Below are 15,678 nucleotides of genomic sequence, written 5' to 3'. Positions count from 1 at the left end.
GCACGCTCCAACACTCAGACATTATTTACAGATAGCCAGGGGCACACTCCAACACTCAGACATTATTTACAGATAGCCAGGGGCACACTCCAACACTCAGACATTATTTACAGATAGCCAGGGGCACACTCCAACACTCAGACATTATTTACAGATAGCCAGGGGCACACTCCAACACTCAGACATTATTTACAGATAGCCAGGGGCACACTCCAACACTCAGACATTATTTACAGATAGCCAGGGGCACACTCCAACACTCAGACATTATTTACAGATAGCCAGGGGCACACTCCAACACTCAGACATTATTTACAGATAGCCAGGGGCACACTCCAACACTCAGACATTATTTACAGATAGCCAGGGGCACACTCCAACACTCAGACATTATTTACAGATAGCCAGGGGCACACTCCAACACTCAGACATTATTTACAGATAGCCAGGGGCACACTCCGACACTCAGACATTATTTACAGATAGCCAGGGGCACACTCCAACACTCAGACATTATTTACAGATAGCCAGGGGCACACTCCAACACTCAGACATAATTTACAAATGAAGCATGTGTTTAGTGAGTCCTCCAGATCAAAGGCCGTAGGAATGACCAGGGATGTTCTCCTGATAAGTGAATTAGACCATTGTCATTTCCTGCTAAGCATTCAAAATGTAACGAGTACTTTTGGGTGTCAAGTACATAATTTCCTTCAGGAATGTAGTGAAGTTGTAGTAAAAGTTGTGAAAAATATAAATAGTAAAGTACAGATACCCCAACAAAAACGACTTAAGTAGTACTTTCAAGTATTACTTCATACCACTGATAGCTGGGCCTGTTAGACAGAGACTTGCCTGGTACTTTGGCCACTGTCCAATTTTATCAACAGCCAATGCCGACGAACCTAGCAGCACCCTCAAAGTAAACCTCCCCATAGTGCAGTCTCTTTTTCTAAGCCCACGAACTATGCCTGAAACCTTTTTAGCTTTAATCCTAGGCGTTGCACTCGACCTACAAGTCCATTCTCCCTGCAGTTAACTGAAAAGTATTTTTGTGGTGATGGTGTGGCCAGGTCTCTTCCTGTTGCGTGCCTAAACAGCCCTATAGTGTCATGGCTGGCTCGTCACCCCCTGAACCCATGTCCAATAAGGTACTCTGGGAAATACGAGACTGCTATGTAGTCTACTCTACTCTCAACTCGGTGGCTAAGGTTCCAACAATCTCACATATTCTCCTAACTTTGTCTCCTCGCCTTCAGCGCCGCTGTTCTGAAAGGACTTGTTCCAAACAATCTCAAATATCCTCCTTCCGTCATCTCCTCTCCTTCACACCTACTGATCTGAAAGGACTTGATGGGTGAAAGCATCAAGGCAAAATTATATTCCATGCATTCACATGTCGGAGGCCACAAAGGAAAGGAGATGAGGAAAGAAAGTTGTGTGTGTGTGGTCTGGCAGAGTTAATAGGTCACCGATCCCCACCTGTCCCTCTCCATATAGATTCTACTGGCATTAATTGATTGTGTAATAGTACAATTACAAGCAGGCTGACATGGTATGCAGCATAGCAACAGCCGGCGGAGTTCCTGACGTCACTGTGCACTTGATCCACTGTCGGTGTGTTTTTGGAGGAGAGGGAGCATGCTCTGCTTCTCTAGATGCATACATGAAAAGCCTCTCGTAGATTCAGTGCTCTGCGTACGACGCAATTTACAAGGTTGGCTGGGCTAGTCGAAGGAGGGGTGGTAGTGGAGATCTGAGACATAAAGGACAAGTCTTCTCAGACTGCCTGTGATGTTAGAAGTGGCCATCGGTAGCCTATATGAAGGACCAAAGTGTTAACATAAACCCATAGCTTGTGACACCATAAGAACTGTAAGAGAGGGGTATTACACTGTCTTTCTCTCTCTCTCATCCATCCATGCATTTAGTCGAATCCAGTTATCATTCAATAACCTTAATTGAGACCCCCCCCTAAACATTTTTCCCTCTAATTCCCTTGCAAGCAGTGTGTGATTTTTGGTAGCTGGCGAAGAACGCGCAATATATGTAACGAAACAGCGGCTGTCATTTTGTCTTTGTAACCAAGCCGATAGTGAAAATAGCTGAACACCTCAACTATTCAACGTTGCCCTTCCCCCTGTAGCGTGTATGACCATGTTCTCCCCCAGCTGACTGTACAGCCAGAGGACATGTTTGAATTATTGACTAAGATCACCCAGCAGGTGAGTCTGTTCTTTCATGTGCTTCACAACGCCCCCCTCCCCCACACGGTTTTAATTAGTTATGAAGCCCTGCTCGTCTCCGCTCGTTAGCGTGAATCAAACAGCATCATTTACCGCCCGTTTGTCTGTTGATAACTACTTTATTGAGGGTAATTGTACTTACTATGACTGTGATATGTGGTTGTCTCACCTAGCTGTCTCTAAATGACTAGAATGTAAATGCTACAATGCTAGTCTGTTATCGAGGACCAGTATGGCCCAGTACCTGTAGCCACAATGGAGTAGATGGTAGAAGCTGGTGATAGAACTGGTCCAGGGTCAGATATTATATTTAGGTTCCTAATGTTTGAGGTTAACGTTGGGGGTAGGGGGATCTGATCCTTTATATATGGTTATAGCTGTATGGGGAGCTCTGTATCATGGTAATGAAAGAGGGAAGTTCTCCCAGTGCAATAACAATACAAGCCCTCACAATCGCCATTGGCACCTGCCATGAAATATGCAGCCCACATTATGAGATACTACTACTTGTTTATACATGATTGTTCATTGTCTAAAGCATGTCGTCACACAAAGTGGCAGTCTATTGGTGGAGTCCTATCGTGACACAGCCCACAGAGAGGTGAGATGCCAGAGGACCCTAAGGGAAAGCTTAGTGGTCACCAGGGGAGCAGCGCATTTTGTAAAGGTTGAACAGGTATTCAATAATTCACAGTCATTTCATGCTGCAAGACTGACTCACAAAGACTCGCAAAGCACAAGTGTTCTGATGTTGAATGTAAAGGTCCAAACAAAGTTGACAGTAGGTCACTGATCTCTTGATTGACTCTGTTTTACCAATCTTTTTGCTGTAACATGTTGTCATTGAACGTGAAACGGATGCACTGCTATACAATGAACATTGTGCTTGGGTGGCATGTAAAAGAGACAGGCTACCCTCTTCTACCTCAGAAACCATTATGTTCTATTTATAATTATATATATATTTTATTCTTTTTTAAATTTATTTTTTAAATGTAACCTTTATTTAAATAGACAAGTCAGTTAAGAACAAATTCTTATTTACATTGACGGCCTATAATATGTGGGATTCAAATCCCACATTGGGACTGTTGACAGTAAACTCAGTACAGTGTTTGTGTTAACTCTCACGGTGTACCATTTCCTTGAAATGCACTGTTGTTGTCTCACATTAGCCTAAATGCACAATGGGCCTAGAACAATGCTTCATAGTATTTTAAAATGAGAGTACCTCAGGAAGGGACACAGTTACTGTATGGGAGGGGGTAGGGTTGTCTGACTACCTTTTCTCAGTGCTTTGTTGCACACCACAGTACATAATAATTAAACCATTTACTGCTTTTGTGGTACTTTGGCGCACAAACAGCACATACCTCATCCGACACAATTTCCACCAACAGCACCACTCACATGTTGCTAACCTTCAGGCAGCGAGCTAGAGAGATCATGATTCTAGTGGCCAGGGACTTTAATGCAGGGAAACTCAAATCTGTTTTACCTCATTTCTATCAGCATGTTAAATGTGCAACCAGAGGGAAAACAACTCTAGACCACCTTTACTCCTCACACAGTGACATGTACAAAGCTCTCCCTCGCCCTCCATTTGGCAAATCTGACAATAATTGTATCCTCCTGATTCCAGCTTACAAGCAAAAACTAAAGCAGAAAGCACCAGTGACTCTGTCAATAAGAAAGTTGTCAGATGAAGCAGATGCTAAGCTACAGGACTGTTTTGCTAGCACAGAATGGAATATGTTCCGGGATTCTTTAGATGACATTGAGGACTACACCACATCAGTCACTGGCTTCATCAATAAGTGCATTGATGACATTGTCCCCACCGTGACCGTACGTACCACAACCAGAAACCATAGATTACAGGCAACATCCGCACTGAGCTAAAGGGTAGAGCTGATGCTTTCAAGGAATGGGACTCTAACCTAGAAGCTTATAAGAAATCCCGCTATTCCTTCCAACGAACCATCAAAAAAGCGAACACTAAGCACTAACCTGCCTAAATGACTACAGACCCGTAGCACTCACGTCTGTAGCCATGAAGTGCTTTCAAAGGCTGGTAGTGACTCACATCAACACCATTATCTCAGAAACCCTAGACCCCGTCCAATTTGCATACAGCCCCAACAGATCCACAAATGATGCAATCTCTATTGCACTCCACACAGCCTTTTCCCACCTGGACAAAAAAAATAATCTATGTGAGAATGCTATTCATTGACTACAGCTCAGCGTTCAACACCATAGTGCCCTCAAAGCTCATCACTAATCTATGGATCCTGGGACTAAACACCTCCCTCTGCAACTGGATCTTGGACTTCCTGACGGAACGCCCCCCAGGTGGTAAGGGTAGGTAACAACACATCCGCCACACTGATCCTCAACACGGGGGCCCCTCAGGGGTGTGTGCTCAGTCCCCTCCTGTACTCTTCCCGCTGGGACCACCCATATGTAAAAAAAGTAGTGGCCCCAGCCGACTTGTAAGTCGCTTTGGACAAAAGCGTCTGCTAAATGGGATATATATATATATATACTCCCTGTTCACTCATGACTGCATGGCCAGGCACAACTCCAACACCATCATTAAATTTGCCGATGACACAACAGTGGTAGGCCTGATCATCATCAACGATGAGACAGCCTATAGGGAGGAGGTCAGAGACCTAGCTGTATTGTGCCAGGACAACAACCTTTCCCTCAACATGATCAAGACAAAGGAGATGATTGTGGACTACAGGAAAAGGAGGACCGACCACGCCCCCTTTCTCGTCGACGGGGCTGCAGTGGAGCAGGTTGAGTGCTTCAAGTTCCTTGGTGTGGACATCACCAACAAACTATCATGGTCCAAACCCACTAAGACAGTCGTGAAGAGGCTACGACAAAGACTATTCCCCTCAGGAGACTGAAAAGATTTGGCATCAGTCCTCAGATCCTCAAAAAGTTCTACAGCTGCACCATCGAGAGCATTCTGACTGGTTGCATCACTGCCTGGTATGACAACTGCTCGGCCTCCGACCGCAAGGCACTACAGAGGGTAGTTTGTGTGGCCCAGTACATCACTGAGGCCAAGCTTCCTGCCATCCAGAACCTCAATACCAGGCAGTGTCAGAGGAAGGTCCTAAAAATTGGCAAAGACTCCAGCCACCCTAGTCATGGACTGTTCTCTCTGCAACCGCACGGCAAGTGGTACTGGATCGCCAAGTCTAGGTCCAAAAGGCTTCTTAATAGCTTCTAACCCCAAGCCATAAGACTCCTGAACAGCTAATCAAATGGCTATCCGGACCCCTCTTTTACGCTGCTTCTACTCTCTATTTTCTATGCATAGTCACTTTTTTATTCTATGGATACTGCAGATTGCCCTAAATCCAAGATATACTAGATAGCTATACTAGATGCTATCGGCAGGTCAAAGCTATAGGTTTGGCAGTGGAGGCCCAAACAGAGAGTGAAGCGGTGCCCAAAGCCAGCTCTGTGTGGTAAACATTACGCAACGGTAATATGTATCACGGTGTAAACCTAGGCCTCCCAGACAGTTTTGCGTGTGTGTGTTGTGGAAAATTCGATCCAAAGACTAAGGCAGAGATTATTGAATGATATAATAGACAAATCTTTAGTTAGAAGCAGCTACAAGGGAGATCTATCTCTGATTTCACAGGGAAGAACTCAAATAATATATGGTTGCATGCCTCTTTATACTGTATAGTGGGAGGTGATAGTACAATCATATTGTTTACACAACAGTTCTTTCAATACAAGCAACAGCCCCGGAACACAATGTCCTTGTGTTAGGGTGCAGACATACTAGGAGTCTATGAAAGGCATAGTCCAACACAGAACGTATCCCTTGAGAAGTTGCAACAGCTCACCCCGAGTTCTGCCGCCACAGTATTATCCAAGTGCTTTTGTCTGGGTACTGGGAATTCAGAAAATCAGTTGAGTAACTTATTTTGTTTTGATAAATAAAATACAATTTTATTTTTCACATGCTTCGTGAACACCAGGTGTAGACTAACGGGGGGATTCTTGTTTTCGGGCCCTCCCCAACAATGCAGAGAAAGAGAAAATAAAGAATTAATAGAAAAGTAAAACGCGGAATAATAAATACACAATGAGAAACGATAGCTTGGCTAATATGTGATATTCCCACCTATACTCAATACAACACATGGAACTTTATTTTATTATTAGATTTTTTTTAAAATATGAAAACATGCAATCTACTTGCAGTGAAGCCGCTCAACATCGACATCACATGCAGTCACCTAACAGACTCCATCCAGAGTGACCCACAGAATTCACTTTGTGTTTTTTTAAATATCACATTTACATAATTATTCAAACCCTTTACTCAGTACTTTGTTGAAGAACCTTTGACAGCGATTACAGCCTCGAGTCTTCTTGGGTATGACTCTACAAGCTTGGCACACCTGTATTTGGGGAGTTTCTCCCATTCTCTCAGATCCTCTCAGGCTCTGTCAGGTTGGATGGGGAGCGTTGCTGCACAGCTATTTTCAGGTCTCTCCGAAGATGTTCGATCGGGTTCAAGTCCGGGCTTTGGCTGGGCCACTCAAGGACATTCAGAGACTTGACCCAATGCCACTCCTGCATTGTCTTGGCTGTGTGCTTAGGGTCGTTGTCCTGTTGGAAGGTGAACCTTCGCCCCAGTCTGAGGTCCTGTGCACTCCGGAGCAGGTTTTCATCAAGGATTTCTCTGTACTTTGCTGCGTTCATCTTTGCCTCCATCCTAACTAGTCTCCCAGTCCCTACAGCTGAAAAACATCCCCACAGTATGATGCTGCCACCACCATGCTTCACCGTAGGGATGGTGCCAGGTTTCCTCCTGATGTGACGCTTGGCATTCAAGCCAAATAGTTCAATCTTGGCTTCTTCAGACCAGAGAATCTTGTTTCTCATGTTATGCGAGTCTTTAGGTACGTCTTGGCAAACTCCAAGCGGGCTGTCATGTTTCCTTTTACTGAGGAGTAGCTTCCATCTGGCCACTCTACCATAAACGCCTAATTGGTGGAGTGCTGCAGAGGTGGTTGTCCTTCTGGAAGGTTCTCCCATCTCCACAGGGGAACTCTAGAGCTCTTTCAGAGTGACCATCGGGTTCTTGGTCACCTCCCTGACCAAGGCCCTTCTCCTCCGATTGTTCAGCTCTAGGAAGAGTCTTGGTGGTTCCAATCTTCTTACATTTACGAATGATGTAGGCCACTGTGTTCTTGGGGACCTTCAATGCTGCAGAAATGTTTTGGTACCCTTCCCCAGATCTGTGCCTCAACACAATTCTGTTTCAGAGCTCTACGGACAATTCCTTCGACCTCATGGCTTGGTTTTTACTCTGACATGCACTGTCAACAGTGTGACCTTATATAGGTAAATGTGCCTTTCCAAATCATGTCCAATCAATTGATTTTACCACAGGTGGACTCCAGTCAAGTTGTATAAACATCTCAAGGATGATCAATGGAAACAGGATGCACCTGACCTCAATTTCAAGTCTCATAGCAGTGCATTTTTTTTGTTTAAAAAAAAAAATGTCTAAACACTTATTTTTGCTTTGTCATTATGGGGTATTGCGTGTATATTGCGTAGGATTTTTTTTTTGTTCATCCATTTTAGAATAAGGCTGTAAAAACATAACAAAATGTGGAAAAAGTCAAGGGGTCTGAATACTTTCCGAACGCACTGTATATTGCTTTAGGAATGCTGCAGTAGGGTGAATTGGCTACAGAGTAGAAGAGTTACTGAGTTCCTTTGATCCTGGGAGAAGCCGTGCCTATCAGGGCGTACATGTTGCTCTTTGCCTTGCTGTCATGCTCCCAATGTTCCTAACTTCCAAGTTTTATCTGCTAATGTTTATGAAAGCGTTACCGAGCTTGGCCTCAACAGGCTTCAACCCCACAGACCACACACACTTTGGTTGAGGCCCAATTCTCTTAATAGATATAAAAGCAGTTATCCCCCCCTTTCTTTCTCTCTGTCTGGTCTGATATGATGAATTTTTGGCTGGTTTGCTTAGTAGGCATTTTGCTTTCGTGGCTAGCCAGCCATCCAGAAGCTGACCGGTCAGAAGTGTGTTCCACTCCGGAAATTGGGTCTTGTTAAATCCATGCTACCCCGAGGGCACGATCACCCCTGATGCGCCAGCCTGATATTTCCATATCAGACACACATGTGGGCATAGACACACTCATGCACTTGCTTGGAAACACACATACGGGGAGGGAGGGAGAATGTCCTACACCCCCCCCCCCCCATTCTGGTTCTCTGTCCAATTTCAAAGCCCCAACAGAATTAATGAAACAGACAGGGAGATATCTGGCTGCACAAGAGGATGGAGGAGAACGAAGACAGTGGCACATTTTTCAATGGATCCTCTAATAGAGCTGTTTCTATTGGGGGATTTTCGGCGTGAAACGATTTGGCTGGTGCCTTCATAGTGTCAGCGGCCCTTTCCATTTCTACCTCTTTGAGAATCACCTCAAGGTTTTTTCAATAAATTAAAGCTAATTAAAGGCGAGCGGCGTTCGGGAAGCGGACCCACTGGTACTGCCACCGCCTCAGTCACGTTTCAAAGTGAACAAACACGCCAATTAACACCCCAAAATAAGCACGCCACGCACCAGCCCCTCGTGCGCCTCACAAAATAACTATGCTAATCACAGCTGATTACGAAGGCTCGATACAGTACAGTGGAGTTGTCTCGGTAGTAAAAAGAACAATTTACGTTTAAATGCTCTCCCTTCCAACCTCCATTACTCCACAATCTTCCAGACTGCAGCCTCCGTCTCCTTTATTTTCTCCCTTATTTCATTACGTCTCCGTTTTCTCATTCACAGCCCATTGACTTTTATCTGGCTATAGCTGAGAGTAGGCTTATCATCATAACGGTGTCCCTTCTGGTTCAGATTTGGCCTGGTAATATGGGAAGGCCGTCAAACACTTGAGCAAAGACGGGGAGTAGGGGGAAACTTATTTTAGCCTCAGAGGCCTTTCAGCCGCGGCACGGGTCGGCTCGCAACTAGGACTAAACGGTGTCACGTTGTCGCGCATTAAGTCCGGTGAATAATCCCAGATCCAGATATGTGTGTCAAAGGGATGAAAAGAAGAGAACTAGGCCTCTGTGGCAGGGTCTTGGAAGACGACAAATGGAGTGGGAAACTAATGAAGAGAGAGAAGTGTGTGTGTGTGTGTTGGATACTCTGGGGCTTATTCGTTTAGCATTCAGCTGCAATACACATACAGGAAACAGAGCCATGAATGTAATGCCAATGGGTAGTAGTGACTGAGGCTGCCAGTGGAAAAGTGTTTTCCTGTCCTCACTGGGGCTTTAGCTACAGATTACTGCTCTATTGAGGGAAATGATTTTGCTTAGAGACTAGTCACGAGAACTGGGTCATATTCATCAGGGCAAGCCTTAGCAAAACAAAAATGAGTATTTCTTATTCAGGTAATTGCTACCTGTTTCGGTCCGTTTTCTTCTATTTGGTGCGTAATTAATACGACCGTGAATACGAGTGAAATAACATGATGGGAGGGATGAACTGGATCAATAAATGATGCTGTCTTCATTGGTTGACCCGCATTGTTATATACTGCAATTCGTGAAAAGGTCAACACAATCTTGTCAACCTGAACGTTATGTGAAACCACACCCGAACCGCTGCACTTAACATACAGGTGGAATATCATATTAGTCCCACGGTCTCCCAAACGGCCTGCTTTGGTTTTCACAAGCCGTGCCCTCACAGTTTTTGTCTTACGCTCACAGTTTGCTAGGCCTGTTCTGTCTCCCAGTCGTCTCATAGTCGTGAGCCATCCTCAAAAGCCCTTATGAGGAAATACCAAGGGGCTGGGATGTCTCTCAAACCCTACCCGTATTCTAGGGCTGTCTGTCTGCCTGCATTCCTATAGCCGCCCTGTCTACCACCCCTACTCTCAGCTGTCAGTAGTAATCCAGTCTCCATGCCCCCCCCCCCTCAGCCCCAGGCAGCTATAGGACTGCCAACGTACCTAATATAGAAGGGAGAGCCTTCTTCAATCTGATAGTCTGCACAGTTGCATAGATGCCAAAACCTGGTTCAAATAGCCTACCATTTGTTTTATTGGGGCGTTGGATTGAGCCTGCGGGGAGGGTTTGCGATTTTGAACTTTTGGGACTAAGTACTGTTGGTTCCCTTGCGCCAGGTGAGCTCAATCAAACTCAGCTTACGTATTTGATGGATTAGTTGTATTATTTGAACCCAGGTATGATGTAGACAGACTGCAGTCTGTCTTGTAAAGTCTGCCCCATCATACAAACACCATATGTCTATGGCATGAAGATTGACAAGGCTCTATGGGGCTATAAGCTGGGCTAATGGGGTGATAGGATGAGTGGGAGGGAAGGAGGTTAGGGGGTTCTCTGGGTCTTATTTAAGGAATCTTGGAGGAATGTGAAGACTGTGCCCCCACCCTTGAAGCTATTTGGAATGTGTAGTTCATTAGTTTCCGCCCTCACTGTTTTGAGGAGGAACACCCTGGGTAAGGAATTTGAAAAAGGAGTTAAGTTGACCTTGAGGGCTGTAAAGAACTGATGTAACACCCTGCAAAACTGTCGAAGGGATTTGATATCGACAGCTTTTAGATACTCCTGTCTCATGACTGGGCCTGTCCATCGTCCCTCAGCCAATCAGAGCTTCCTCTCAGCAGTAATTGTGACATGATCACAATGGGGTGTTTTTGTTGACTTCACAGGTTGTCACGACAGCGTAGTGGTGTCATTGGCAATTTTGCAGTAGAATTTGCTAAATTGAACCACATCCTTTTCCTCTAATGTGAACTTCTTTTGGAAAAATAGTTATGTTTAGCTAAGAACTTAGAGCTTGTTTTTTGTCCTCTATTTTTTTTGTCCTCAAACCTTGTGGGACTTTTCTCTATTTCAAGGAAGGCATCTGCTCATATTCCTTACTTTGTCATGCCCCAGTTAATAAAGTTAATTAAATGTCCGATTCTGAAGAGGAAGAGCTTAGTACCACAGTGCTCTATCCATTACCCTGGCTACAATAGGACTCATGACAATTGACTCGATTAATTGACTTTTTTTTTTATAGAAGAAAAAAAAAAGTCAAAGCCCAGACACACACAATCTAAAAGAGTTAGCTTCGTGGCTGTGCACTGAATCCAACCGTTGCCACGCTGAACCATCCTCATCATTTCCACTGTATGCATTGGGTCTTTGGCTCTGTCTGGCCCCATCTCTCAGCCTCGGCCATGTCCTCGTCCTCATCTGCTCTAATTCCCCGTCCCGGGTTCTCCCCCTCCACCACAGGCCCCTGTGGCGGGATGGCTGGGATGGTGCTAGCACTAGCGTAGCGTCACACGCTAACACAGAGGGACAGGGACAGTTCTGCCTGCCTTCCCAGACTCCCGTCTCAGTAAAGGGTGATTGTAGGACACTGCTGTATCTAAGCAGATATATAGGCAGCGTTATGTTTCACTATCATAAGAAAAGCTTGGTTAATGGTAGCTGAAATGTGGTGCTCAACAAGGAGATGGCTTTAGTCTTCAGCTTCAGTTTCCCTCCGATAAGAGCCTTCCCACTTTTACACCCACTGACAGCCACAACAATCCATTCAAAACAAACCACAGACAAAACAAGGTCTACACGGCTCTTTCTCATCTACAGTATGCTCTTGACTCTGCATCTTCCTCCCTGAGTGGGCCTCTGACTGCCAGTAGCAGTATGGTGAGTCTTCATCCCCCCCACACACACACACACACACACACACAATCTCTCTCTCTCTCTCTCTCTCTCTCTCTCTCTCTCTCTCTCTCTCTCTCCATCCCAGAGAGACGCCACACATTCCTCATGCCCTGTCACATTGTGTGAGCAGTGGGAGATGGAAAGGACAGCTCCATCTCTTCTACCTACTCAGGGGAAGGCTGATGCACTGACATACAGAGACAAGTGGCTGAATGGGCTTTCAGAGTGACTTAAAGAAATACACCGCAGATACTGTAGAACAACATTGGTAATAACTAGAAGAAGGATGTGCCTTGAAGCATCACTCCCTCTGATTGTCCCACGGACCTTGTAAGTAGTATGGAGATTAGCCTAATTATAAGGGCACTTCACCGTTTTCAACATCGCATTCATTATCTCCAGCCCCACACCAGTGTCGACATGTGAAAACGGCCATTTTCCACATTCTGTTGTCAAAAAGATAAGAAGGAACTGTCTGTTGCTTTACAGATGGCTAGATATCACGCTCAACATATTTGGTCACTGGGCAAACAACATACATGTCTAGCTACATTTTGCTGACTTGTCTAGACCAGACAGAATTATGACGACACACGTTGGTAAACACACTGGACTGTTAGCGCTGGTCTGGACAAAGAGGTGAATCGATTAAGCTGATTGTCATTAAAATGCCATCAACTCTGCTATGGTCAATACGTGTGTGACAGCTGTAGCCTGGTTGGCCAGAGGGCGTTGGCCAGCCTGCAAAGTCAGTACAACTTGGCAACACTAAACTGCAAAATGGCACCCTATTCCCTCTATAGTGCACTACTTTCCACAGGGCTCTGGTCAAAAGTAGTGCACTATATAGGGAATAGGGTGCCATTTCACACACACTCTACCAGCTTCCATTGCTCTGTATATTTCCAGCCCTCTGAGAGCCTATACTGTAGCTATGTAGGTCTCTTTCTGGTTTGTAATATATTACTTTATGCAGGTCTCTTTCTGGTTTGAAATATATTACTTTATGTGGGTCTCTTTATGGTTTGTAATATATTACTTTATGTAGGTCCCTTTCAAACTAATCTGGGCCGACTGTTCCGCAACTAGATCAGACCCTTCCTTATTTTACGATATTTTACAACAAAGCTCATAAAAAAGCTTTGCATTTTAAGCTTGTTGTTAGTGTCTGCCTATTAAGTTTATTCGCAGTCGGTGAATCATTTGTCATCTACAAATGATACATCAGCATAAACAGTTACCCTTTGTCATCAGTAGGAACAGGCTATGTCTACATGTTTCTATTGAAATGCTCGGTCATTCTACAAAGACCAGACTGACAGATGGAGATATCAGAGGCAGTCTTCCTCTTGCATCAAAGAGGTTGAGAGAAGAGGAGAGAAGAGGTAACTCACAGAAGGGGAGAGGGAAGGGGAGGGTGAGCGAGGGCGTGAGGAGAGGGTGAGAAAGAAGGGAGGTGTTGGTGCAATGCAGTGCTCACCATGCCACAGGGCCCCCATGTCACAGCTATTAATAAGGAGTGCTATTCCATACATCAGCTATTCAGGAGGGATCCTGGCAACCAGAGCCCCCGCGCCAACCAATCGGGTTATTTATAGATTTGGGGGTCAGGAGATTTTTTTTTTGAGACTGGCATTGTAGGGGCGGGACTTCACATACTAGGAGTAGGAGACAGTGTGTATGTGCGCGTGTGGTGGGGGTGTGAGGAGATTGGTATGCATGTGTGCGCATGCCTGTGTGTGTGTGTGTGTGTGTAGAGCAGGAAGTATGTCTGGAATTTTCCAAACCTCTTCTGGACTTCAATTAGATGTAAACACACCACCACCAAAGTATTGTAGCATATAAACACGACTCCTTATGTAAGATAGTGAGCGAAGGACGGTGTAGAGAAAGAGTTGAATTGTAACGACTGTGGCATAATATATTGGGGAGGAGCTGGAGATGTATTACAGACGGATGCCGTTCAGCAGAGGGAGTCGGATGCATTTGTTCTGTATGTCGAGAGGGATGAGGAGGGAGAGCGAGAGAGAGGGAGAGAGAGATTGAGATTTATGTTGACTGCTGCTGTCTCCATGGCAACCCTCGAGCATCATGGGGTGGAACATTGTATTCCCCCCCCCCCCCCTTCTCGTTGTTGTCACTTGCAGGAGACCTGTCACATTGACGAGGCGCTGAGGCGCTTACGTTAGAAAAAAACACAGCTTTTCACTGCTTCTACAACAATGTAGAGATTTGAATGGCAGTGGAGCAAGTTGCCAGGCTAGGATAGAACTGTATTAATCCATCGGCAGCTAACTTCTGAGTTTGCCAGCGTAAAGTGCCTATAAGAGAAAAAACGTACAGTTATAGATCTGACTGTCCAGTGGGTACTTGAGAATAAAGAGCCCCGTGTTACACACAGACATGGATGACACATAATAGGAGAGTGGTGAGCAGAAATCCCCCTAACAAATGTTGAGCTAAAGGAGCACTTTACAGATGCAGGATCTTAATTTGAACCCGTTTTCTACAGCAGGAAAATAATCCTGCAGCAACAGGAGAAGTGAATTATGACGTGGATTGTAAAATCAGTGGACATTTATTGTAGTGGTCGGTGCATTTTCTTGGTAAGGGAAAATCAAGTTGACATTTCCAATTTGAAATGACAAACTTCAGAAGCCTTTTTAAGAGTTCTCCTGCAACAGGCTGATCAGATTAAGATCCTACAGCTGTGCATAATACTGTCACACAATACCCCCAACCGCCCTTTAAAATAATGTAACTCCCGGGTTCATTTTCAATAGCTTTACATGGCCAATCTCTGCAGATGGAAATAACGGTTAGAAATACCGTGCAATAACGTCTGGAAATATCATACCACAGCACATGATTATATATCTGTTAATGCAATAGTAGATGGATGACAGAGGGGTCATGCAAACAGAGTGATGACAGTCAGACAGCCAATACACAGAAACCTAGTGAATGATGGATGAGGATGATATGAAAAGCTGGGAGCTGGGAACTTGAGAAGGGAGAATGTGAACCGTGGCTGATGAGCTTCCAGTTCATGGTTGGATGAATTGACAAGAATGGTCTTTTTAATAATTCATCGACTTAACCCTAGCTATGGATATTGAAATGCATCAGGGTACTTCCTAGGAGATCAGTGACAAGTGCGATGACATGGATTTTGAGCACGAAATGGATCTGGTTTGAGAAACATCATCCGAGCTTGTACTGAATTGGGTAAAATACTGTAGAAAAACTCATTTGTTTTTACAGTAATGACTAAATGCACAAGATGGTTTCTGTAATCCCCACGGTTTGAAATGATGGTCATCAGCCGTGGTTGCAAGTACAGAAGTGCAATATGAAACCCAAATAGATTAGTTACAGTGGATCTGGCCATTCCATTGTCCACTGCACCATTGAATCACACACCCACTTGTTATAATGGGATGTTTTTGAAGAACTTCCTCCTCCATAGAGCAGCCTGGGTCTTTACTGATGAGGCTTGAAGTCCGAGGAACAATAGCCCAGGAGGGAGTCTCTGTCTGGGGGAGAGAGTGGCCATCTGTCCCCTGGTGCCTGCATAGCTATTAGCTACTGCTAGTCTGCTACTGTTGAGTGCTAGTCAGTCTGCACAGGGGGGGGGGGGTCAGGAGGGGGTGTGGCTTTTTTACTGTC

At 44.9% G+C, this 15,678-nt stretch overlaps 1 protein-coding gene across 3 annotated transcripts in view; it reads left to right on the top strand.

The window, feature by feature from the left end:
- Nucleotides 1–15,678, top strand: part of LOC135552183 (protein MTSS 1-like) — a 46,385-nt gene that overhangs the window by 15,071 nt on the left and 15,636 nt on the right. The window lies entirely within an intron of this gene.

The sequence above is a fragment of the Oncorhynchus masou genome, chromosome 13 (genome assembly GCF_036934945.1).
Source record: "Oncorhynchus masou masou isolate Uvic2021 chromosome 13, UVic_Omas_1.1, whole genome shotgun sequence".
NCBI classification, from domain to species: domain Eukaryota; kingdom Metazoa; phylum Chordata; class Actinopteri; order Salmoniformes; family Salmonidae; genus Oncorhynchus; species Oncorhynchus masou.
The sequence above is the reverse complement of the archived record's forward strand: the minus strand, read 5'-3'. Positions and strand labels throughout refer to the sequence as shown.